Below are 27,438 nucleotides of genomic sequence, written 5' to 3' on the forward strand. Positions count from 1 at the left end.
ATGTTCAGGAAAGGAAATGATCATAATTCAGAAGCAATATTCTCAAAGGAAAGTGACTAAAGTTATACTAAACTGACTAAAGTTATACTCCAAGGATGCTCATGTTCATATAAAGAGGGAAGAAGGAAGGAATAACTTCAGTCAAAAGAACAAAGGTGAGCTAAGTGAAATGGAGCTAATAAAATAGGTGTAAAAATATGCAGAAAGAAATGCTTGGAATGCTCAAATATATCAGAATGTATCTGTGTTGACACAGGGTGCTTTCTTATCTGCAAACTCCCTACATCCTAGGTAATTTCCTCTTACCCTAGAGCCAGAGCATTTACAGTGATACTGGATTTATTGTACACAGAAGCACAAAATCATCCATGCTTTTCTTTATCTATTTGCTTTCCAAAACCTCTGAACTGGAGATTAGCTTGCAGAGAAATTGCTAAGGTAGACTCTTGGAAGCAGTCTTTAGCTCATAGTCATTGTGACCTAACCAAGTGGCAGTTATATTTTAACTACTTAATTGATTCTGTCTTGAATATAAGGGTGAGCTACCTCTGAAGCTAAGGAAACTTATGAAGAAGGTTTGGATTTTATCAGGATGTCTAAGAGATGGGCTTTGCTTCTTGTGCTTTCTTTTAATTTCAGCTGTGACTTCTGTGAAGAGGTGCTGGTGTGTCCAATGGAATAAAGTCATTGAATCAATTTCAAGACAATTTTGGATGAACTTGCTCAGAAGGATTGTGAAGTGACTGTGCTAGCATCTTCAACTTCCATCCTGGTGGATCCCAGTAAACCATCTGCCCTTAAATTTGAAGATTATCCTACATCCTTCATTAAGAATGAGCCTGATTTGTGTTTTATGAAATAGATCAAGATATGGGCATATGAATTACCAAAGAGTACATTATGGGCATATGATTCAAAGATGCAAAAAACATATCACAAATATTCTGATACCTGTGAAAAGTTCTGTGCGGATGCAGTTTTAAACAAAAAAACTTATGAAAAAATTGAGAGAGTCCAGATTTGATGTTGTTCTTAAAGATGCAATTTCTCCTTGTGCTGCACTGCTGGCTAAACTGCCTACCCTACCTTTGGTATACAGTCTTCAACTTACCACAGGCAATACCTATGAAAAACTCTGTGGAGGGCTTATAGTACCTCCTTCCTACATACCTATTATAATATTTGAACTAAGTGACAAGATTACATTTATGGAGAAAGTGACAAATATGGTGTATGACCTATATTTTGACTTTGCATGAGACTTTTAACAAGAAGAAGTGGGATCAATTTTACAGTGAGGTATTAGGTAAGTCTGGTTTATTACATTTTCCCTCCAGTAGATGGAAAGAAATCTTACTTTCTTTGCATGGGTTAGAGTCATATAATTTGTGTTTTCTTATGTTTAGTGTCAAATGGAAATATAACAACTTCTTAGTCAAAAGATATTAACTATTCAGGAGAGTGTGCAAAGTAGTCTAGAACTCTGTGACATTGGAGATGTTCCTCTATTTGACAATAATAATCCAATATGTGAATATTCTTGAGGCTTATTTATTTTGAAAGCTACATATGCACTGTGCTTTTCATAAATCATAATGTCTGTTATTTATTGCTGTAAAATAAGCTATCCTAAAACTCATGATTTACAAGAGAAACCATGCTGTTTGCTCATGACCCTATGAATCAGAAATTTGGGCTGGGCTTAGGAAAATGTCTCTTCATTGCCCAGGGTTTTTCCTGGGTTTAATCTTTATGCTACTGTTAGTTACCAGGCTTGCCAGAAGTGGAACAGTCCAAGAAAGTGTCACTCCCATGGCTGGGGTTTGGCAGATTAGCAGGACACTGTGATTATCTCCTCCAGGTGACCTCTCCAACAGAAAACCTTGGACCTTTTTAGATGGTAGCAGAATTCTAGAATAGGTTGCATGAAAGTTTTAGACTAGATTTGGAAGTCAAGCATAATCACTTCTGCCACCTTCTATTAGTAAAACAGGTCAGGAGGAAAGCCCAAATTCAAAGGGTGAAGAAATAGCCTCCACATCTAAATAGGAGGAGTTACAAAGAGTATTAGCCATTTTTTATATGCTATGGTAAGAAATTTCATTAAATATATTTAAAAATCAAGTGAAGGTTAGTCATGAGGCAATATCTTTTTAAATCTGGGTCAGTAAAAAAAAAAAAAAAAAAATCTATGTACAAAGCAATCTGATATTTTGTATAAACTTTGTGCTTACCTGTCTTTAAAATTAAACATTTCTATGAACCCATAACTGAAGTTCCTTTTAGCTTTCAGAATCAAAGTTCCTGACTTCTCCATCTAGATTCAATTCTTCTATTATTTTAATCTCTCTAACACCTCCATCATCTAGTGTCTCTATTAAGAAGAAAAATTGCTTAGTTGTGGATGAGTTTCTCTGGGAGTTATCTAGTATTACTCCTTCCTTCTCAATGGATTAAATGCCATTTACTAAGTAAACCTCTAGTCTTTCCTATTTTAATACTTTCTCTATTTCTCGGGATTGATCACTTAGGAAGGCTTTCTTATCTCTCCTTTCTTTTCTTTGGAACTGTGCATTCAAGGGGATATATCTTGCCTTTTCTCCTTTGCCTTTAGCTTCTATTCTTTTCTCAGCTATTTGTGAGGCCACCCCAGACAACCATTTTGCCATTTTGCATTCCTTTTTGGGAGAATGGTTTTGATCACTGCCTCCTGTAAATGTTATGAACCTCAGTCCATGGTTCTTCATGCACTTTGTCTATCAGATCTAATCCCTTGAATCTATTTGTCACTACCACTGTATAATTGCAAGGGATTTGATTTAGGTCACACCTGAATGGTCTAGTGGTTTTCCCTACTTTCTCCAATTCAAGTCTTAATTTGGCAATACAGAGTTCATGATCTGAGCCACAGTCAGCTACCAATCTTTTCTTTGCTGACAGCATAGAGCTTCTCCAATTATGGCTGCAAAAAATATAATCAATCGAATTTTGGTATTGACCATCTGGTGATGTCCAATGTAGAATCTTTTCTTGTGTTTTTGTAAGAGAGTATTTGTTATGACTAGAGTGTTCTCTTGGCAAAAGTCTATTAGTCTTTGCCCTACTTCATTTTATATACTCCAAAGCCATATTTGCCTGTTACTCCAGGTATCTCTTGACTTCTACTTTTGCATTCCAGCCCCCTATGATGAAAAATACATATTTTTTGATGCTAGTTCTAGAAGGTCTTGTAGGTCTTCATAGAACCATTCAAATGCAGCTTCTTTGGCATTAGTGGTTGGGCCATATACTTTGACTACTGTGATATTGAATGGTTTGCTTTGGAAATGAACAGAGATCCTTCTGTCGTTTTTGAGATTGCATCCAAGTCCTGCATTTCAGACTCTTTTCTTGATTATGAGGGCTTTTCCATTTCTTAAAAGGGATTCTTGTCCACAGTAGATATAATGGTCATCTGAATTAAATTCACCCATTCTGCTCCATTTTAGTGAACTGATTCCTAAAACGTCAGTGTTCACCCTTGCTATTTCCTATTTCACTTCAGTTCAGTTCAGTCACTCAGTCGTGCCCAACTCTTTGTATCCCCATGGACTGCAGCATGCCAGGCATCCCTGTCCATCACCCACACCCAGAGTTTACTCAAACTCATGTCCATTGAGTTGGAGATGCCATCCAACCATCTCATCCTCTGTCGTCCCCTTCTCCTCCTGTCTTCAATCTTTCCCAGCATCAGGATCTTTTCAAGTGAGTCAGTTATTCACATCAGGTGGCCAAAGTATTGGAGTTTCAGCTTCAACATCAGTCCTTTCAATGGACATTTAGAACTGATTTCCTTTAGTATGGACTGGTTGGATCTCCTTGCAGTCCAAGGGACTCTCAAGAGTCTTCTCCAACACCACAAGTTAAAAATATCAATTCCTCTGTGCTCAGCTTTCTTTAGAGTCCAACTCTCAAATCCATACATGACTACTGGAAAAACCATAGCTTTGACTAGATCGACCTTTGTCAGAAAAGTAATGTCTTTGCTTTTTAATACGCTGTCTAGATTTGTCATAACATTTTGTATTGTCATTACTTTGAGAATTTACTCAACCAAGCAATTTTTAAAAATCTCCTGTTTGGTCACTTGCAAATTACCTTGATTCATGGACCTAACATTCCAGTTCCCTAGGCAATATTGTTCTTTACAGCATCAGACTTGACTTCCATCAGCAGTCACATCCACAACTGGACACTGTTTTCACTTTGGCTCAGCCTCTTCATTCTTTCTGGAAATATTTCTCCATTCCACTCTTCTCCATCAGCACATTGGGCACCTACCAACCTAGAGAGTTCATCTTTCAGTGTCCTAACTTTTTGTCTTTTCACACTGTTCCTGGGGTTCTCAAGACAAGGATACTGAAGTGTTTTACCATTTCCTTCTCCAGACTTTATTTTCTTGGGCTCCAAAATCATTGCAGATGGTGGCTGCTGCATGAAATTAAAAGACACATGCGCCTTGGAAGACAAGCTATTACAAACCTAGACAGCATATAAAAATAAGCCTAGACATGCTAAAAAGCAAAGACATTACTTTGCTGACAAAGGTCAGTGTAGTCAAAGCAACGGTTTTTCCAGTAGTCGTGTATGAATATGAGAGTTGGAGCATAATGAGGGTTGAGGGCAGAAGAATTGATGCTTTTGAACTATGGCATTGGAGAAGACTCTTGAGTCCCTTGAACAGCAAGGAGATCAAACTAGTCAATCCTAAAGAAAATCAGTACTGAATATTCACTAGAAGAACTGATGCTGAAGCTGAAACTCTAATACTTTGACCACCTAATATGAAGAACTGACTCTTTGGAAAAGACCCTGACACTAGAAAAGATTGAAGGCAAGAGGAGAAGGGGATGACTGAAGTTGAGATGACTGGATGGCATCACCAAATCTTGGACATGAGTTTGAGCAAGCTATGGGAGTTGGTGATGGATAGGGAAGACCTGGCACGTTACAGTCCACAGGATTGCAAAGAGTCAGTTAGGATTGAGTGACTAAACTGACTCAGTAAACCTAAAACATCAGAGATTAATATTAGAATATAAAAAAAGCATCAGGGGATAATATTTGAATTATCAATGTCTGCTTTCTGATTCTAATAACTGCAGTTTGAAAAAATAAGAAAAATATGAGAGTCCAATAGATTTTTCATATCTGGATGATTTCTTTTTCTTTTTTTTAATTTTTTAAAAATTTACTTTATTGGAGGCTAATTACCTTACAATATTGTAGTGGTTTTTGCCATATATTGACATGAATCGGCCTTTCCAGAGCAAGACATACCACGCATATCTGGATGATTTCTAATCTTGATTCTGTGAGTACATCATTCAATAACAAATATTTATTGAACTTCCTCTTCTTTTCTGTTGTTTACTAAATTGGGGAGCAGAAGGAAATTAGTAAATATTTGTTGAGCATTTACTCTGTTCCAGGAAATCTAAGTCCATCATATTGATTAATTCATAGGATAGAAACATAGAGATCTTATTCATAGGTAGTACTATTCTCATATTATACATACAGAAACTTAAGTAAGGTAACCTACTCAAGTTTTCATGGGGAAGAAGTGACAGAGATGTGATTAAAACATAGCAGTCTGGCCCCACAGTATCCACTCCGCGTATTGCATTATATGAAAAAAAAGAAAAAAAAAAAAAAAAAACCCCATGAGACTCTAATTTCAAAACTCCATCTATGATTTAGAGAAATATCATGGTAAGCATCAAGTGCACTACAGTATAGAGAAGGTTAGTTTCTCTTCATTGTGGTGGTCTTTATAACAGACATTCTCCATATCACTCAACTAACCAAACTTTTCCTTGCCAAGAGATATGTTCCCTCAATACCTTTTACTCAAATATATTATCTTTGTGTTTGGAAATTATTGTAAAAATTTTGGAAACCATCCTTGGCAGAAATTCTTTTTGCTCTCAATGGCTAAGAAGATTTACAAGGTTAATTTAAGATTATTTATATATTGTATATGCAATATTCGAGATTAAGATTACATACATATTGTATGAGGTTATAGGAGGTAGAGGCCTGAAGAATAGAACCAAGACCAAAGTCTAGGAACAAATCTGCTAAAAATTAACCAAGAATCACAGGTCATGGAAACTAAACTCTTACACGAGGTCCCATAGCAGGGTCATGCGAGTTCATGTGAAGTGAAAAAGGTCTGCTGCTGCTGCTGCTAAGTCGCTTCAGTCGTGTCTGACTCTGTGCGACCCCATAGATGGCAACCCACCAGCTCTCCCATCCCTGGGATGCTCCAGGCAAGAATACTGGACTGGGTTGCCATTTCCTTCTCCATTGCTTGAAAGTGAGGTCGCTCAGTCGTGTCCAACTCTTAGCGACTGCATGGACTGCAGCCTACCAGGCTCCTCCGTCCATGGGGTTTTCCAGGCAAGAGTACTGGAGTGGGGTGCCATTTCCTTCTCCAGTGAAAAAGGGCATCAAATGCCAAACAATCAGTGTAGAAAGCTGGTTGGTGAGTGAAGTGGAGAATAATTCAGTTCAGATCAGTTCAGTCGCTCAGTCGTGTCTGACTTTTTGCGACCACAAGAATCGAAGCACACCAGGCTTCCCTGTCCATCACAAACTCCCGGAGTTTACTCAAACTCATGTCCATCCAGTCGGTGATGCCATCCAGCCATCTCATCCTCTGTCGTCCCCTTCTCCTCCTGCCCCCAACCCCTCCCAGCATCAGGGTCTTTTCCAATGACTCAACTCTTTGCATCAGGTGGCCAAAGTATTGGGGTTTCAGCTTCAGCATCAGTCCTTCTAATAAACACTCAGGACTGATCTCCTTTAGGATGGACTGGTTGGACCTCCTTGCAGTCCAAGGGACTCTCAAGAATTTTCTCCAACACCACAGTTCAAAAGCATCAATTTTATGGCACTCAGCTTTCTTCACAGTCCAACTCTCACATCCATACATGACCACTGGAAAAACCATAGCCTTGACCAGATGGACCTTTGTTGGCAAACTAATGATTAGACCTATCTAAATTAAAAGACTAAACAAATAATCCAAAGATCAATGTTTCTAAAATAAATAATTCAGAGATTAAAGTTTCTAAGATAAAAGCTAATCAGGAATCTTAGGTCATAGAAAAGCAGCTTTGAAGTAAGGTAACATAATAAGCACATGCACAGCAAAGTGAAGGAAAACATGGCAAAAAATAGCAGAAAGTCAAAGTAGAAGGCTGGGCTGTGAATGGAGAGTATGTGTGGGTCTCTGAGGATGTGACTAAGCTAATAATCCAAAGCCATAAAAAAGCTTAGAGAAATTTTAGGTTAAGTAAGGGGACAGAGGTGCAAGTGACTGGTGCAAATAGACTTTTGCAACCAAGGCAGGCATTCTAGCCTGACTTTCCAGAATTTTTATGTCATTCTTTGAACATGGAGCCATCACAGCACTGCTGATTTATTCTAAGAATAGAAATTAACAAAGGAGCTCCTTTAACCAAATTATAAATACTAAAAAGGAAGATTTTTACCAGTCTTTAGAAGATGAATCTCCCTTATTGTTCATTCTGACATGCTTTTTAATATTTCTTTTTAGTTTTTCCAATATTTACAAATTTTCTGGAGACCAAAGACACAAATTTAGACACAGGAACACACTTGACAGACTGAATCATAAGATAGTTCCTTAGCTGCCCATCCTTTTTTCCTTTTTAGGCAGTTATCAAGCAGCCTTGCATTGCCATTAGACTGTAGTAATCAATACAGTCAGAATGTTTCAAATTTTTTAGGGCAGGAAAAATAAATAACACAAAGATGGAAGTGAAAGCCATCATTTCATTTAGTGCATCTCAATCATCATGCACTTTCCTGATCACAGAAGGTTTAAGAATTTAGTCCCACAATAAATTTATTCTTCAAAACATACAGAAAAAGTTGAGACTTTAGCTATAGGAGAGAAGGCTATTGATTCCTGGAGAGATCTGCATCATTAGAGAGGCTTCTTAAACCACTGGAGTGTCTCTTCTTACATTTGTCTATGCTCTGAAAAGTCCTCGTGAGTAACCAGTATCCTCTGGTGGCTGGCTAGGTGACCTGAAGACCAGACTGAAACAAGTGTGAGAAGTGCAAATTCTTCATGCTCTTGGTCCATATTTAATGTGAAAAGTCATTAATAATCTTTAGAAAACAATATATATGTGAGTGAGATCAAGTTGGTGAAGTAGAAAGACCCTGGACTTATCTCCTCCCATGGACACACCAAAATACGACTACTCACAAAGCAATTATCTTTGAGAACAACCTGAAGACTAGCGGAAAAGATTTTCCAGAACTACAGATATAAAGAAGGAGCCACACAAGACAAGTAGGAGGAGCAGAGATACAGTCTAACTGGGACCCATAACCTGAAGTTGGCCACCTACAAACAGGAGGAATGTCACAACCATAGAGGTCCTCCGCCAGGAGACAGGGGTTTCATCCCCCACATCAAGCTCTGTATTTTGGTAAGATATACCACCAGAATGTCTGGCTTTGAAAACCAGGGGGGCTTACTTTTGAGAAAACAGGAGACTGTAAACAGAGACTCTGTTCTCAAAGGGTGTACATAAAAATATCACTTAGTCTGAGTTCCAGGAAAGAGTCAGTAGTTTGAAAGACACCTGGGTAAGAACTACTTGCTGATCTTGGAGCATCTCCTGGAGAGGTATTGTGTATCTGGGACTATGCCTGGGAATGTGACTCTTGTGGTAGCCATTTTTAGGATCTCATTCCACCATTCTGACACCAACCCTGGCAAGCACCATTTTAGAATCCTCCCTCTAACCTATTAGCACCAGGAGCTTGCCCTGCCAATGGGTGCATAACAATCACAAAATACTGGGTTCTCCCTGGAAGATGGGATCCTCAGTTAGTTAAAAAAATGTTTAAAATGTCAGAACGTTATTAAAAGTGTACAAATATCATGAAAGTGATACAAATCTAATACTATACAGTGGAAAACAAGAAGATCATTTAGAATGCAATATTTGTCACATACATAAGTAATTACAGAGTAAAATTGACTTAGAATTAAACTCTATTAGTGAACCTGTAATGTTGATACAAGAGTTAATCTTTAATAGTACATGAACCTAGAAAGGTCTGAAAGGTTGTTGCTGAATCACGTAAAGATGCCGGGTTCTTGGCCTCCAGAGGAGAAGAATTCAATCCAGGGCCAAAGACTAGGCTGGATCACTCAGAGCTTTTGTGTAATCAAGTTTTATTAAAGTATAAAGGAGATAGAGAAAGCTTCTGACATGGATATCATACGGGGGAAGAAAAAGTACCCCCTTGCTAGCCTTAGCACTGGAATTATATACTCTCAAATTAGTTATTACAGTGAATCAAAAGAATGTCTAGAGGTTGTAAAGACCTCACCAGACCTATTCCCACGATTTACATTTTGAGATAACAGAATTAGCCAGAAGGTTTTTTCCAAAGACTGTCCTCAAGCAGGATACATTATTGTTATATAATCCTAAGGAAGATAGAGAGGAAAAAAGTGTCCTTTCTTCCTCCTTAAGAATTCCAAACCCCTCTCTCCATGGGGACCCCTAGACTTCTTATCAACCTGCCTAGGAATTGACTCTCTCATTCCCCCCTTTTCTTTTAGGAGAATTATGTTGCCAAGGGAAAGAGGCATCGTTTTTGTTCCATAACTACTTCCTGCTCTTTAGGGGTGTGGTCCCTAAATTGTTAAGGCAACATATTCTCCTAATCCTCATATTGAGTGTCTCTGATCCAGGGGCCCCATGTAATAATAGTTGGAGGAGGCTGTGGCACTCATAGGAGCTTGGACAACCATTTGTAACTTGAAAGCCTTCATGCAACTAGAAACAAATCCAATTACACAGTTACAGATGCAGGGAGCAAACAGCAAAAATAGAACAATCAGAATTATTGTAATTAAGATAGTCTTCCACCATGGGGAACTAGTTAACGTCTCTCAAAGTGAGGCAATTGAGGCTTCAGGAGTATCCATAGCCCCAACCATCTTGGTCATGTGTTTAGTAAAATGAGTAACATTAGTGCTCATACCAGGTATATAAGTACAACATTGGGCATGAATAATGGCACAAGTTCCTCCTTGTGCAACTGCCAGAGTATCTAAAACTAATATGTTTTGTAAAACCACCTTTCTAATTTGTGCTTATTCAGCATTAAGAGCTGAAATAGCTTTTTGACAATCTTGTAATGCCTGTTGAGTAAAATTAGTCAAAGCATCCACTCATAGAATAACATCTGTAGTTCCCAAAGAGGGAACAAACACTGCAGCCAAATAATCATACCAGTAAAATTCAGACCTTGCCCGCCGAGTTTTAAGGTGGGGTAAATTAGCAGGCTTCTCTGGAAGCTCTGAAAATATAAAGCCTTGAGTAAAGACTAGACCCAGGGTGCATCTCCCTATCCAACCAGGGGGAAGCCATGCCCATGGTTAGGAGCCACATATCCAGTAAGTCCCGTTTGGAGCAAGCCAGCGTGACTGAGATATCCAGTCCCAATCAGTGCCTGGCCAGACAAAGGGAGGACCTGAATTGGGGTTGGAAAACACAGGAATGATTACATTGCATATTTCCTGAGGCAAAAATCCCAAGTATTTCCAATCACTGTAATTAAGTTGTTCGCTAACTTTTGGGGATGGCTCGGTTTGTTCCCAGCATATAGGGGCAGTAGATATTAGACGTTCTTTTTCAGGAGTTAACCATATAACCTCATCCCATATTTGATAAACGTCAGACGAAGAACTATCAGATCTAGACCTATTTGTCTTATGTGTAGCAAAATAGTCATTAAACCGAGACAATGTATAATCAAGATTAAAAGTCACGTTATGTCCATAGTTAAAGTACAAAGTGTTGCACCAGTCCATTTTAGGGTTGTTAGATGTCATCAGTTTAAGAAGAGGCATTATATGTGATTGTTGAAGGTATTTGCAGACTTGGAGAAAGTCCTTTCCTTGAAGTGGAGATGTCCACCATGGGAAGTCTTCCACCGATGAAGAAGGGAGTGCTCCACAGACCCAGCAGTTAGACCGATTGTGGAATGCAGCGTAGGAGTGAGCCCAGGACAGGAAGGCATTGTCTTGAGTATCAAATGGCAGACTCAGGATCTCTGGAGTCAGCAGAAGTAGGCTCACATAGATTATTAGACCCATCTGAAACGTACAAAGTCAGAGCATAGAAAGTAAAGACATAAAATGACATCACTTAGTTCTGGTCAGGGTGCCACCTCTTAACTCGAGTGTGAAGTAGACACGAATCAATTCCTGGTACTTTGACAGCTGTGGGAGAAGAAAGAATAACCTGGTAAGGGCCTTCCCAGAGGGGCTCGAGGGATGGGCCCCCAGACCCCAATGTTTTTATGAGGACCTCGGTTCCTGGCTCAAATAGAGGCTTGCTTGACTCAGAGGCTGGGTCAGGAGTCATCTCCCGGAGTTCTGTTAATGCCTGTTGAAGAGCTGAGAGCTGAGTTACATAATTATTTAATTCCAAGGCTTCAGGGTCTATAACAATGTTGGTGCATAAGAAAGGCCTTCCATAAATACATTCAAAGGGGGACAGTCCTTTCTTTTTAGGGGCCGTTCGAGCCCTCATTAAAGCTATGGGTAGGGCTTTACTCAGTTGTCTTGCGTCTCTTGAGTTAACTTGCGCAGATGTCTTTTGATAATGTCATTAGCTTTTTCAACCTTTCCTGAGGATTGGGGTCTCCAGGAACAGTGTAAGTGATACTCTATCCCTAGAGCTTTAGATACCCACTGAGTTACAGCAGCTTTAAAGGCAGAGCCATTGTCACTCTGAAGGCTCCGTGGCAGCCCAAACCTGGGGATAATTTCATGTATTAAAATCTTTATAACCTCTTTAGCTTGTTCACTATGACAGGGGAAAGCCTCCCATCCAGTAAAAGTATCCACCCAAACTTGTAAGCAAGAATACCTATTAGCTTTAGGCATATGAGTGAAATCAATTTCCCAGTCCCCTCCAGGATACTTTCCACATTGTTGTAATCCAGATTTTGCTAGCTTTTCAGTCTTTGGATTATTTTTCTGACAAACCTCACACCTTTTGATAATGTTCTTTAAAGTTTTCATTACATTTTTACCTTCAAACAAACGAGAAGCCATCTGGTAAGTACTTTCTACACCCAAATGAAAACTCTGATGTAAACCCTTAAGAATTTTCCACTGAGGACTTTCAGGAATTATTAATCGCCCATCCTCGGACTGTAACCATCCTTTATCAGTAATCTTTGCTCCTCTTTTCTCATATCTTTCTAATTCTTCCTCAGTGTATTGTAGCTTTTCCTGTTCCACAGTACCTGTCCAGATCAAAGGGGTCTGTAGAGAGGGGGTTTCGTAAAGTGCCGCTCTTTTGGCTTGAGAGTCAGCTAACAGGTTACCAGCGGCTACTTTACTCCCATCCCTGCTGTGCCCTTTGCAATGCATAACCGCTACTTCTTTAGGACAATAGATAGCAATCAAAAGTCTCTCAATCTCTCTGAAATGCTTAATAGGTTCTCCTGTTGTTGTTTTAAACTGTCTTTCTTTCCATATTGCAGCATGAGCATGTAAAGTCAAATAAGCATACTTAGAATCAGTGTAGATATTCACCCGCTGCCCTTTGCTTAACTCTAGAGCTCGGGTCAGAGCCACAAGCTCCGCTAACTGGGCACTGGTTCCCTGGGGGAGAGATTTTGCTTCTAAAACCTGTTCAGCAGTCACCACTGCGTAACCTGCTTTACACTTTCCATCCCGAACAAAAGAACTGCCATCTGTAAATATTTCCATGGCAGGATTGTCTAATGGAGTATCCATTAGATCCTCCCGAGCTGCATAGTTTAAAGTTAGAAATTGGGAACAATCGTGATCAGGTGTTTCATTTTCCTTCTCAAGAAGGAAAGTGGCAGGATTTAGATTTCCACAAACTTTAAGCTTAGTTACTGGTCCTTCTAAAAACAATGATTGATATTTAAGAAGTCTACTGTCTGTCATCCAAATATTAACCCTAGAATTTAAGATTCCACTCACGTCATGAGAAGTCAGTACAGTAAGGTTTAGTCCATTAATTATTTTTAAAGCTTCAGGTGCTAATAAAGCAGCTGCCCCCATTACTCTTAGGCAGTGGGGCCACCCACGTGCAATTGCATCTAATTCTCTGCTTAGATAAGCAATAGGTTACTGGTGAGGCCCTTGGGGTTGTGTTAAAACTCCCAAGGACATACCCTTTCTTTCAGTGACAAACAAGTTAAATTCTGACCCTGTGGGCAAACTCAAAGTGGGAGCTTGCAGGACAGCAGTCTGAAGAACCTTAAAAGTCTTTTGAGTATCTGGAGACCAAATCAGTTTGTCGGTTTGGGCCTGCTGAGTTTCAGCTATAAGTTTATATCAAGGCCTGGCAAGTTCCCCATAACCCGGAATCCAAATACAGACAGTAGCCTGAGATTCCCCCAAATCCTCTCAATTGTCTTAAAGTCATAGGTAGGGGATGGCTTAGTATAGGTTTAATTCTCTCAGAGCCTATGGCCCTAGTCCCTTCTGATATGATTAGGCCCAGATATCTAACAGATTGTTGGCAAAGCTGAGCCTTCTCTCTTGATGCCTTGTAACCGCAGCCTGCCAGAAAGTTTAAGAAATCTTCTGAGGCTCGTGAACAAGTTTCCTCTGTCTCAGCACAGAGCAAAATATCATCTACATATTGTAACACTACCGCTTCAGAGCTATTAAAGTTTTTTTAATCTCATGACAAACTTTGTCCAAATAAGTGAGGACTGTCATGAAATCCCTGGGGCAAAACTGTCCAGGTTAACTGAGAAGCTGGCTGCTTGGGGTCTTCAAAGGCAAATAGAAACTGACTTTCCTCCACCAAAGGCACTGAATAGAAGGCATCTTTCAAATCAATTACTGAGAAATATTTGGCTCATTCAGGAATTTCAGACAATAGAGTATAAGGATTAGGCACCACAGGGTGTAAAGGAACCACAGCCTCATTTATTATTTGTAAATCTTGAACTAGTCTCCATTTACCATTTGATTTCTTTATACCCAAAATAGGAGTGTTGCTTGGACTGTTACAGGGAACTAACAGTCTCTGCTCCTTTAAATTCTCAATGATGGATTTTAACCCTTCCTTAACCTCAGGTTTCATGGATACTGCTTCTTATGTGGGAATAAGTGTGGGTCTTTGAGCTTGACAACTTCAGGACTAGCATTTTGTGCTTGACCCACAGATTTTCCATCAGCCCATACTCTAGGATTCACACTTTGTTCAACTAACGGGAGAGAAAGGGAGGGCTCCATATTCATGAAAACAGAGGCATGGACCTTGCTCAGTATATCCCTCCCCAAAAGTGGTGAGGGTGATTCTGGCACGATCAGGAACTCCTGTGAAAATAGCACAGAATCTCAGTTGCAAGATAAAGAATAACTGAAATAATATATTTTGGCTCGTCCAGACAGTCCCATTACGGAAGTGGATTGGGAAGAAAGTGGGCCAGGGGCTTCAGTTAGCACAGAGTAAGTTGCCCCAATATCTAAAAGGAAATCGACGGATTGGCCTCCCACCATTATCAATACCCGGGGTTCCTCAGGTGTAATTAGGACGGGAGCTTGTGTGGGGACCCCCAGGCACCTTCAGTCCTGGTTGTCTTGAGAGTCAGACCCCTGAAACCTACACCTCTGGGGGCAGTCTCTCCTCTAATGTGGTCCTTTGCAGACCGACATGGAGCCGGGGCGGCTTAGATGCCTGAGGGCAATCCCGCTTGAGGTGCCCCTCCTTTCCACAGTAATAGCAAGCCCATCCCTTTTCACCTGGGTCCCTCTGGGCATTTTTCTCAGGCTGTTTAAGAACGGTTTTCATAGCCATTGTGAAGGCTTCTGCCTTTTCCTTTGTCTTTCTCTGCCTTTCTTTCTTTTCCTCATATTCCCTTCCATAATAAACTGTCTGAGCCAGTTGTAACAGATTACCTAAAGACTGATTTGGTCCATATGCCCGTTTTGATAACTTAGGGCGAATATCTGGAGCCGACTGAGTGAGAAATCTGTCTTTTAAGATCACTTTTCCCTCCTCACTTTCAGGGTCAATCTCAGTGTATCTGTGAAGGGCTTCTCTCCGTCTGTCTAGGAATTTACCAGGAGCTTCCTTCTCCTCCTGTTCTATGTCTGCCAGTTTGCCATAGTTTAAAGGCTTAGAACGCACCTGCCTGAGTCCTTCAAGAATACATCTGACAAAATGACTCTGATCCCATCTTCCTTGTTCTCTACAGAACCAGTCTAATTGTAAAACAGTATTATACTTAAGAGACCCTCCAACTGGCCACAGTTCGCCATCCTCCAGTGGGTACCGCGGCCATGCACTATCACATAGGAAGACCAGGTGTGTCTTCTTTAAGCCCTGGGGGTCAAATCTATCCCAGTTTTTCAGGATACAGTTCAAAGGAGTGAGGCTGGAATTGTTAGCTCCCATCTGTAAGAGAGAAAAAAAGCAACCAATGCCATTTTTCTACTGGAGGCGTCCCTCCCTGCTCTAGATGGGGGTGTAGACAGACTTTACACCAAAAGCTTTTCCTTTCTGGTCAGACTTAGTCTGTCCCTTACCGACGCAGGCGTCACACGCGTCCCTCCCGGTTCCACCACCGAGATGGGGTAGGGATGCACCAGGGGTAGACCTGATGGCATCCCTGACTGATGTCCAGTTCTTCACCATTAAAACCTTGCTTGCCTCTGATGCCACCTGGGGTGCAACCAGAGTAACCTTCCGGAATGCCTCCCAAGCCAAGACCGCTGGGGGGAACATTCGTCACCTGAGTGCCTGTGCACGACCCTGAATATATTCCTGACCACAGTAAGACCGATACAAACATGAAACTGAGATGTTTCTTCCAAGCGTCACCACACCAGTATGAGCCTCCTCTTATCCACTAAGAGCCAGAGTTACCAAAGGAAAAAAATCCCCTGTAGTTCCAATCTGAGTAACCTTTAACCTCAGAGATGCTCTTGGAGCTAGAGCTCCATCTAGCTTCCATGCCTCGCGAGGCTAGGCGCTTCCCGACTACCAATCCAAGTTTGGGACCTAGGCCACAGTACACAGTAGCAACATAGATTACAAGTCCCTTGAAAGTCTATGATCCAATAGATTAGGCTGTACTTCTAATTCCCAAAGAGTTATGAAATGGTCAAAGAAACAGAAAAGTTTGACCGAGAAAGGAGAGTTCAGTCCACACGCTTTGCCCATTTCTGGTCGGTTCCTGAAGGAGACGTTGGGTGCCTCTTGGCATTGACACGTCGGTATAAACCCCTGACAGGTTTCTGCCATAAGCCTTATGAGGTCGCCACGGAACCGCAGAGCAGGGCTCCTCACTTGCTTCTTGCAGGGCATTACATTCATTCATACAAGCACACCGTAGAGTTAGTCAAGTACAGCGGAAAACGTGTTTGCTAGGAGAACAAAGAACTAGAGCCCCAAGCATCCTTACCTTGTCCTGAAGGATCCAGACAAGCCCCCAAGATGAAAGGTTTTTGCTGAATCACACAAAGAGGCCAGGGTTCTTGGCCTCCGGAGGAGAAGAATTCAATCCGGGGCCAAAGACTAGGCTGGATCACTCAGAGCTTTTGTGTAATAAAGTTTTTATTAAAGTATAAAGGAGATAGAGAAAGCTTCTGACATGGACATCAGAAGGGGGTAGAAAGAGTACCCCCTTGGTAGCCTTTTCACTGGAATTATATACTCTCAAATTAGTTATTACAGTGAATCAAAAGAATGTCTAGAGGTTGTAAAGACCTCACCAGACCTATTCCCATGAGTTACATTTTGAGATAACAGAATTAGCCAGAATTTCCAGAGACTGTCCTCAAGCAGCATACATTATTGTTATATAATCCTAAGGAATGTAGAGGGGAAAAAAGTTTGTCCTTTCTTCCTCCTTGAGAATTCCAAACCCCTCTCTCCATGGGGACTCCTAGACTTCTTATCAACCTGCCTAGGAATTGACTCTCTCAGGTTCAAAGGTGCCAAGGAAGAGGTTATTATGAGCTGTGTAGCTTTCTCATTTACATGTGTTTTTCACTCTCTTTTTTCTCTATATATGTTTGTTTAAATTGTAAAACACTGGCATTATTTGTTCATCTTGGCCTGCACAGAACAGAAGCTTTATTGTTGTATAATCTAAGAAAAATGGATATATATTCACAAATTTCCATATATCCCTTTTCTTATCTTCCATTATAGGAAGACTCACTACAATCTGTAAATTAATGAGAAAAACTGATTTTTGGTTGATAATAAGCTCTTGGGATTTTGAATTTTCCCAACCATTACAAATTTTGATTTTGTTGGAGGACTTCACTGCAAACCCACCAAACTACTGCATAAGGTAAAATTTTTATTTTCAAGGGAGTTTTCCATTCCCAGTCCAAATACTGTCTTATGGAAATGACACAGGCAAGATATAAAATTTCTTCACACCATTCCTTCACTTACTGTGTGTTTCATGTTTCATTATTACCAAATATTCTGGATTATATAGCAGTCATAAAAAATATGAGAGAAGTGCAAGATTATGTGGATATAGTCACTATGATAAAGTCTTCCAACACATGAGAAATAATACTTTTTCAACAAATGTGTATTCTTTGTCTTTTAGATGCCAGATTCTATATTCTGTACTGAAGAAGGAGGGATGAAAGGGGGAGACACAATGGTAGTCCTTGGGGATCTTATAGACTGGTCAGCCAGAAAAAATATGAATGTTAAACAATTACATATAATAAAGTTCAAATCAAAAGATACTTTAGATTGAGGTGATGTGGGAGTGATCTCTCATATTTCATTAAAGTAAATTGCAATGAAATATCTAAAAGAATCAAATTCTGATAATGCAATATTAAAATTGGAAATATAAGGGAGTATTCAAAGACTATGGAACTGAGAGATTGAACTGAACTGAACTGATGGAATCTGGTGCTTTAATATATGGTACTATGATAGGTAGGAAATATACAAAAAGTAAATTCTGCCATAGTACCTTTCTTATAAAATATGGATGCATGAGAATAAAGGAAGAAAAGTATGGTCTACTTTATAGACCATAACTACTGAGAATAAAAATAATCCACCAGATACATAATGCCCTTGGGCTTCCCAGGTGGCACTAGTGGTAAAGAACCTCAGGTTTAATCCCTGGGTCATGAAGATCCCCTGGAGAAGGGCGTGGGAACCCACTCTAGTATTTTTGCCTGGAGAATCCCATGAACAGAGGAACCTGGTGGATTACAGTCCATAGGGTCGCAAAGAGTGGACACAATTAAAATGACTTAGATCACATGTACATGAAGTCCTTACACACTGTCAAAACATAGTGCTTCATAAATATTGGCTACTATGACTTTCTTTTTTTAGTGAAATTTTGGCCAAAAGAATTTGTCTCTGAAATCAAAAACAGAAGAAAATATTAAAATAGTATTTGAAGTTTTAAGCAGTGTCACCAGTATCTAGACTGGAGGGATTCCTTCTGGGGTGTTGTGTGGGGGTGGGGGGTGGGTGGGGGGGTGTATGTGTGTGTACTGTCAAACTCATATTTTTTTCCAAAAACTTTGTGAATGCACTTCAGTATTTTTTCTGATCTTATCTGAGGTAAAAGAACTTCACAACACAAAACAGACCATAAATCATTGCATCTTGATAATACAATTCATGAAAATAAGCCTCTCTCAGGTGCTAGTGGTAAAGTACTGGCCTGCTAATGCAGGAGATGTAAGAATTGCAGGTTGGATCCCTGGATCGGGAAGATCCCCGGGAGGAGGGCATGGCAAACAATTCCAGTAGTCTTGCCTGGAGAATCCCATGGACAGAGAAACCTGGCAGGCTATAGTCCATAGGCGTGCAAAGAGCTGGAATCTAGTGAAATTACTTAGCCACTCATGATACAATGCCTAATTTCATTAGATATAGTTCTATTCCAATCATGTAAACTGCCTGATTTTTTTAGTACCACAGTTGGTAAAGAATCTGCCTGCAATGCAGGAGACCCAGATTCTACTCCTGGGTAGGAATGATGCCCTGGAGAAGGAAATGGCAAGCCACTCCAGTATTCTTGCCTGGAGAGCTCCATGGACAGAGGAGCCAGGTAGGCTACAGTTCATGGGGTTGAAAAGAGTCAGATGTGACTGAAAGACTAACTTTCAACTTTCAGTTTTCAAGCTGCCTGATCTCACTAACCAGGCTTGGAAACAATATAGTAAGGTAAATACCAAGGAGGAAGTGACTGGTTTAGTAGTAACCTGCTCAATGTTGTTGCTCAATTGCTCAGTCATGTCTGACTCTTTTCGACCCCATGAACTGCAACACGCCAGGCTTCCCTGCCCTTCACCATCTCCCAGAGCTTGCTCAAACTCACGTTCATTGAGTTGGTGATGCCATCCAAACATCTCGTCCTCTGTCGTCCACTTCCCCACTGCCTTCAATCTTGCCCAGCATGAGAATCTTTTCCAAGGAGTCAGTTCTTCACACCAAGTGGCCAAAGTATCAGAGTTTCAGCTTCAGCATCAGTCCTTCCAATGAATATTCAGGACTGATTTCCTTTAAGATGGACTGGTTGGATCTCCTTGCAGTCCAAGGGACTCTCAAGAGTCTTCTCCAACACCACAGTTCAAAAGTATCAATTCATCTGTGCTCTGCATTCTTTATAGTCCATTTCTCACTTTCATGCATGACTACTGGAAAAACCATAGCTTTGACTAGATGGACCTTTGTCAGCAATGTCTCTGCTTTTTAATATGCTGTCTAGGTTGGTCATAGCTTTTCTTCTAAGGAGCAAGCATCTTTTAATATTGTGACTGCAGTCTCCATCTGCAGTGATTTTGTAGCCCAAGGAATAAAGTCTCTCATTGTTTCCATTGTTTCCCTCTCTATTTGCCATGAAGTGATGGGACCAGATGCATGATCTTAGTTTTATGAATGCTGTTTCAAGAAAGTATCAAATCTTTGATGTTCAGGCTTCTTTATGGTCCAGTGATAATGTAACCATATGCCAATGCTGGAGCTACAGGAGATGTGGGCTCAATTCCTGAGTCAGGAGATCTGCTGGAGTTTTTCAGTAGCTCAGTCATATCTGACTCTTTGCCACCCCATGGACTGCCACATGCCATCCTTCTCTGTCCTTTACCATTTCCTGGAGCTTGCTCAAAGTTTTGTCCATTGAGATGGTGATGCCATCCGACCATCATGTCCTCTGTCATCCCCTTCTCTTATTGCCTTCAATCTTTCCCAGCATCATGTCTTTTCTAATGAATCAGTTCTTTGCATTAGGTGGCCAAAGTAGCGGACTTTCAGCTTCAGTATCAGTTCTTCTAATGAACATTCAGGGCTGATTTCCTGTAGGATTGACTGGTTTGATCTCCTTGTTATCCGAGGGACTCTCAAGAGTCTTCTCCAACACCACAGTTCAAAACCTGCACAATAGGCTACACATTTAAAAATGTAAATGAAAGTTTTCTGTAACTTAATGTCATAAACCATAATTACATCTTAGATAGCTTGATCAGGTGTTTTACCCAATAAGTCACACTCTCATAGCATAAAATCCACTAAAAATAAATAGCTTACAGGCAAAATCTGTCACATTCACTGTATATCATAGCATCAGTATCCTTAAAATAGCTGGGCCAAGATCAGAAATAAAATCAAATTTACACTCAACATTTAAACATCCCATATAAAAATAATGATAATATATGATATTACAATTTCATTAGGTTTTGAATAAAAATAGGGAGAAATAAGATTTGGAAAGTTTTAAAAAGTGATTTCCTTAACAGAGATGAAATAAATGTGGCATACCCAGTGTTATCAGAGCATGAGCTAGGAAGAAAACAGAAATAAACTTTTAAGACAAGAAAAAAATACTTTCAACAGTCTTTGTCTGTTTCAGACAATTACTATAATATCATGAGAAGTTTAATAGATCAGAGTCTTAGCTGAGGCTTAAATTTAGGGAACTGTGGGTATTGGAAATTTGAAACACCAATAAATAAATAATAAATCATGGTTAATAAATTGAGAGTTTTTATTTAATAATATAGAGATGATTTAACAAGAATACTTTTCTTCTTTTATCAAGGCAATTATACATAACCTTTAATCTGTTCATATTATCATGAAAAAGGGAAAAGTGAAAGTATTAGTCACTCAGTTGTGTACAACTCTTTGCCATCCCATGGACTAGAGCCTACCAGGCCCCTCTGTCCATGGAATTCTTCAGGTAAGAATATGGGAGTGGCTTGCCATTCCCTTTACCAGGGGATCTTCCCTACCGAGGAACTGAACCTGAGTCTCCTGCCTTGAAGGTGGATTCTTAACTATCTGAGCCACCAGGGAAGCCCCATTACCCTTATATTACATAGGTAGCCTTATAATCAGGAAAGCCTGTGTATCAGAAGACATGTCCTTCAAACTGCTAAGAAGAAAAGTAGATCAATTCAGTAATGAATACATTGGAAACAGAATGGCATACAAATTCATGAAGCTGAGATACAAACTCTTTTTCATTTTATTTGAGGAATTCTGTTAGGAGTTCATTTCAGTTCAGTTCAGTTCAGTGGCTCAGTCGTGTCCGACTCTTTGCTACCCCGTGAATTGCAGCACGCCAGGCCTCCCTGTCCATCACAGACTCCTGGAGCTTACCAAACACATGTACATCGAGTCAGTGATGCCATCCAGACATCTCATCCTCTGTCATCCCCTTCTCCTCCTGCCCCCAATCCCTCCTAGCATCAGGGTCTTTTCCAATGAGTTAACTCTTTGCATCAGGTGGCCAAAGTATTGGAGTTTCAGCTTCAGCATTAGTCCTTCCAATGAACATCCAGGACTTATCTCCCCTCAGATGGACTGGTTGGATCTCTTTTCAGTCCAAGGGACTCTCAAGAGTCTTCTCCAACACCACAATTCAAAAGCATCAATTTTTCGGTGCTCAGCTTTCATCACAGTCCAACTCTCACATCCATACATGACCACTGGGAAAACCATAGCGTTGACTAGATGGACCTTTGTTGGCAAAGTAATGTCTCTGCTTTTTAATATGCTCTCTAGTTTGGTCAAAACGTTCCTTCCAAGGAGTAAGAGTATTTTAATTTTATGGCTGCAATCATCATCTGCAGTGATTTTGGAGTCCAAAGAAATAAAGTCTCACATTGTTTCCACTGTTTCCCCATCTATTTCCCATGAAATGATGGGACCAGATGCCATGATCTTAGTTTTCTGAATAGTGAGCTTTAAGCCAACTTTTTCACTCTCCTCTTTCACTTTCATCAAGAGGCTTTTTAGTTCCTCTTCACTTTCTGCCATAAGGGTGGTGTCATCTGCATATCTGAGGTTACTGACATTTCTCCCGGCAATCTTGATTCCAGCTTATGCTTCTTCCAGCACAGCATTTCTCATGATGTACTCTGCATATAAGTTAAATAAGCAGGGTGACAGTATACAGCCTTCATGTACTCCTTTTCCTATTTGGAACCAGTCTGTTGTTCCATGTCCAATTCTAACTGTTGCTTCCTGACCTGCATATAGGTTTCTCAAGAGGCAGGTCAGGTGGTTTGGTATTCCCATCTCTTTCAGAATTATCCACAGTTTATTGTGATCCACACAGTCAAAGACTTTGGCTAGGAGTTCAGGTCCTTTAAAATACCTAACTTTTGTCAACTTCTCCAAAACAAACCAAGAAGAAAAAGAAAAAAAAAAAGCAAAAAACAAACAAAAAAAACCTTGATCTTGCTAGGCTAGGATTATTTAACTTATTATAGGAAACAGGAACAGCACTTTGACAGAGTTTCATCATTTTTCAGTAAAAGGAAATCAGAGAAAGGTAATCTAAGGTGTTGAGTTCTGGTTGGTGATATTAATGAGGACTTTGTAATGTAAGGAACAGGTTGGAATTTAGCAAAGTTGAAGACATAACTTTGGATTTCTGGGCACAGTGAGGTCTTGAATCTTGTCCTGGTGAACAAACCATATGTTTTAATAAGCATACTATTTTACTTGTGTGCTTGTATAATCCTGTCATCCTGGGAGGTTACTAATCCATTGTTTCTGGATCTTAGCAATATTTAACAGAGAATGAGAAAAAAAAAAAAAAAAAATCCTGGTCCTGCTATTGTTTAAGACATGGAATAAAAATTACATTATTTTCAAAACTCACTTAAGAAATCAAACCTGTGTTGTCACAATGTGAAATGTTCTTCCCTGGAGACTTTCACTTTAGTGACATCCCTTGTTGGTAAGTGATAAATAAATCACCATACTTATTAGTAGTCAATGGTAATACATTGGTTAAAGAAAATGAATTACATATCACACATCTCTTTCTAAAGTGTTTTAATAGTTTAGCATATTAGAAGATGATGCTATTCTAACAATTCTCTCTCTTTAGAAATGTATGTGTTCATGTTCTTCAAACAAACTAAAGAAAGAATGAATGAAACAAAAACTCTCTCTCTGCTGATTCCCCTTCATAATACAACGAATTATTTCTTTTCAGGAAATCAAAGAGTTTGTCCAAAGCTCTGGAGAAGATGGCTTTGTAGTACTGAGTTTGGGGTCAAAGGTTGAAAACCTTCCAGAAGAAAAGGCTAATATGATTGCATCAACCCTTGCCCAGATTCCAATTACCTTTGTACTGAACAGCTACTTGAATGAATCTCTTTAAAGTCTGGAGTGGATCTATTAGAATGGTTTTTGCAAAGGAGACAGAAACAGAATATCATAACATGGTTATATCAAAATGAATTGGTATATCTGGTTCTTTCTTTGAATTTTAAAATGGTACAAGGTGGACATATGTGCTTAAATGTTCCAACTTCAGTTTTACTTTGTTCTGAGAGATATTTCTATCTTAGAGATTATTTGTGACATTCTAGTGGTATCAGTCCTGGGTGTTCATTGAAAGGACTGATGCTGAAGCTGAAACTCCAATACTTTGGCCACCTCATGCGAAGAGTTGACTCATTGGAAAAGACCCTGATGCTGGGAGGGGTTGGGGGTGACAGAGGATGAGATGGCTGGATGGCATCACCGACTCGATGGGCATGAGTTTGAGTAGACTCCGGGAGTTTGTGATGGACAGGGAGGCCTGGTGTGCTGCGATTCATGGGGTCGCAGAGAGTCATACATGACTGAGCGACTGAACTGACTGACTGACTGAGTGGTATTAAGTTAATAGTTAGAACACAACAACATCCAAGTCTTACCCCAAATCAGAATTTTTCGCAGAGAACTTCCTGGAGGGACTGCAGAAGTTCTGAGCAGCTGAGAGGTGTCCTGTTACAGTTCAATTGGTAGCTGCACTCGATATTCAATATTCAAAAGAATTTTGAAACATAAAAATTCAAATCCTTCCTCCTACTCCTGCTCCCTCTTTTCCCAAAATGAAAGCAGCATGTGTCTTAAAACCAGTCGTTGAGGAAAAGATCAAGAGAGAAGCCTGGAATCCAGGTTTTTTTCCTGTTAAAGCAGAAAAAGATGATAGGAAGGGACATGGGCTCCAACTTCAAGGTCTCTGGGTCCTGCCCATTAACAGCTTGACCTAATCAACCTCCTATTCTGACTGACTGGATTAACAACTACTTTCTCAGAGGTGGGGAGGAAGAGAAGAGGCAAAAACTTGGAAGCATGGAAGGGTCACTGTTAGCGGAGAAAAAATTAGAGAAGCGCTTCCTGCTAAAGTTCTATCATTATTTATATGGCAGTATAAATCCATCAGTACTCATTCACTAGCTGTGAACTACTTGCCCTAAACTACCCCAAACAACCCTTACAACACCCGACCCAGAGGAATCGGGTGAAGAGGGAGGTGGGAGGGGGGATCGGGATGGGGAATACGTGTAACTCTATGGCTGATTCATATCAATGTATGACAAAACCCACTGAAATGTTGTGAAGTAATTAGCCTCCAACTAATAAAAAAAAAATTAAAAAAAAATTAAAAAACTATTTTCATCTTTGAGAACCTGGATTTAGGTTGACAGCTTTGACAAGTAATATATAGCTATGTGCCTTAAACATAAAAAACATTACTCCACTAATCTAGGATTTGGGGGTATTTCATTCCATTGAGAAATGAGAATTTCAGCATCAGTGATTTCTTTGGGGTAGACATAGCATTGCTGATACATTCTAAATTAGTATTTTCTGTTGTAAAAAAAATGCAATTAGATCTCTTAACAGCACAAACTTCTAAATTGCTGATTTCAGTTTATATGATCAATGAAAATTAATGTGGCACTCTCTTTTAAAAAAATTATTGCTTTTATTATTCTGCAATGCCTAGCTTTGTACAAAATATGTGCATGGATATTTCCACTATTAATACCTTTAGAGGAAAAAAATGAAATAATGTCTTAGAAATTTTGCACTTCAAAGATTATAGGAAGTGGTTTTCCAATATGCAGTGTAAAATAATTTATATTCTTTCTGCTAGTTGAAGAAATTTTATCTCATTATACCACATAGAAGAAAGTATAATATTGCACACAGTATAAAATAGAAAGATACACATTTCCATCAAAATGCTTCATGGAGAAAGTAAACATAAGCAAATCTTCACCTATTTCTCTCAAAAAATGCTGAGCAAGCAAAGTATTTTCTAGATTCAAACCACAGGTTTGTTATATAAGATAGTCACATGAAATGAAGTTGCAGAAATTTCAGTCAGCTTTTTGTGTACACTACTGTTCTGGTTGATTGAATGCTTTTAACTATCAAATTAGATTATTTACAAGCTAATTTCCCTCAAGTCTTTAAAACTAGTTGCAGCATGTTGTAGTAAACAAAATGATAAGTAATCAACAGGGTCCCAGATTTTTGCTGCTTTGATTTTTTTGAACTATTATTTAACATTATTTAACATTCCTGAGCAGAAATGCCCACATCTGTTCATTGAAAGAAGTGGGGCAAGATGACTTCTTACAGGATTTTAACTTCTAAAATGCCCTGAGACTGTGATCTTATTTGTGGAGTTGAGTCTTTTCTTAGTCTTAATAGGTTGTGGGGAGATTCAGTGGGAATAAACCAGAAACATTGGGAAACAACACTCAACTTTTTAAGTGGATCCCACAGAATGATCTTCTTGGTAAGAAGGTGGTAAAAAAATACTAAGTTCTAATTAAATCTCAGGAACAATAGAGGAACAGAAGGTAATACATCAACACTAGATGATAATTATCTTTCATCTATAAATTTTCGATAGTTTCTTGACTGGTCTTGTCTCCCTACTCTTCTATCTCAGCTCACTACTATTGTAGTGCTTTTATCTAAGATGATATAGGAAGTTCATTTCAGTCCAGTCACTCAGTCATGTCTGACTCTTTGCGACCCCATGGACTGCAGCATCCAGGCCTCCCTGTCCATCACCAACTGCTGGAGTTTACTCAAACTCATGTGCACTGAGTTGGTGATGCCATTCAACCATTTCATCCTTTGTCGTCCTCTTCTCCTTCTGTCTTCAATCTTTCCCAGCATCAGGGTCTTTTCAAATGAGTTAGCTCTTCGCATCAGGTGGCCAAAGTATTGGAGTTTCCACTTCAGCATCAGTCCTTCCAATGAATATTCAGGACTGATTTCCTTTAGGAGGGACTGGTTGGATCTCCTTGCAGTCCAACGGACTCTCAAGAGTCTTCTCCAACACCATAATTCAAAAGCATCAGTTCTTCGGTGCTCAGCTCTCTTTATAGTAAACATCCATAATTTTCTGTGAACTTTCAGTAACTCACATTGCTTACAAAACAAAGTGCATCTAATAGAAGATGACTTTGTAATCAGCACATCCATCATTTTCCTCTATTGCCAAACACCCCCTGAGATTCTCCAGTTATCAGAATGAATCAGTCCCTCTATTCCTAAGAAACAATGTTTCTTCACCGCCATCATTTTGAGCATGGTGTTCTTTGAATCAAGAATCAGTCCACACTTTTCCTCTGGACAAAACAACTCTGCACTAACATCCCCTCTAATGTGTAACTTTCTCTCATTTCCTCAGACAGACATCTTTTGGAAATTCACAAATGTTTGCATGATCCCATGAGCATAGCAAGCCTCAGCGGAAAGCATTGCCTTCTTTATTGACTTGTACTGTCCATTTCTATTTCTAACCATGGGACTCAGAATTTATTGTTCTCATTGAAATCTTTCTTAGGTCACCCGAAAACCAAAGCTTTTATCACTCATGTTGGTGGCAATGGCATCTCTGAAGCCATTTACCATGTGATTCCCATGGTGGGGCTCCCTATGTTTGTTGACCAACCTTATAATACTGCTCACATGGAGGCCAAGGGAACAGCTATTATACTTGAACACAATGTCAAGTACAGACTTGCTCAGTGCACTGAAGACTGTTTTTTACGACCCTTCATGA

General features: G+C 39.7%; 1 pseudogene; it reads left to right on the forward strand.

Moving 5' to 3' along the window:
* The first annotated feature begins 592 nt into the window (after positions 1 to 592).
* Positions 593 to 27,438, forward strand: LOC122696507 (annotated as a pseudogene).

This window comes from Cervus elaphus, chromosome 6 (genome assembly GCF_910594005.1).
Source record: "Cervus elaphus chromosome 6, mCerEla1.1, whole genome shotgun sequence".
Classification (NCBI taxonomy): domain Eukaryota; kingdom Metazoa; phylum Chordata; class Mammalia; order Artiodactyla; family Cervidae; genus Cervus; species Cervus elaphus.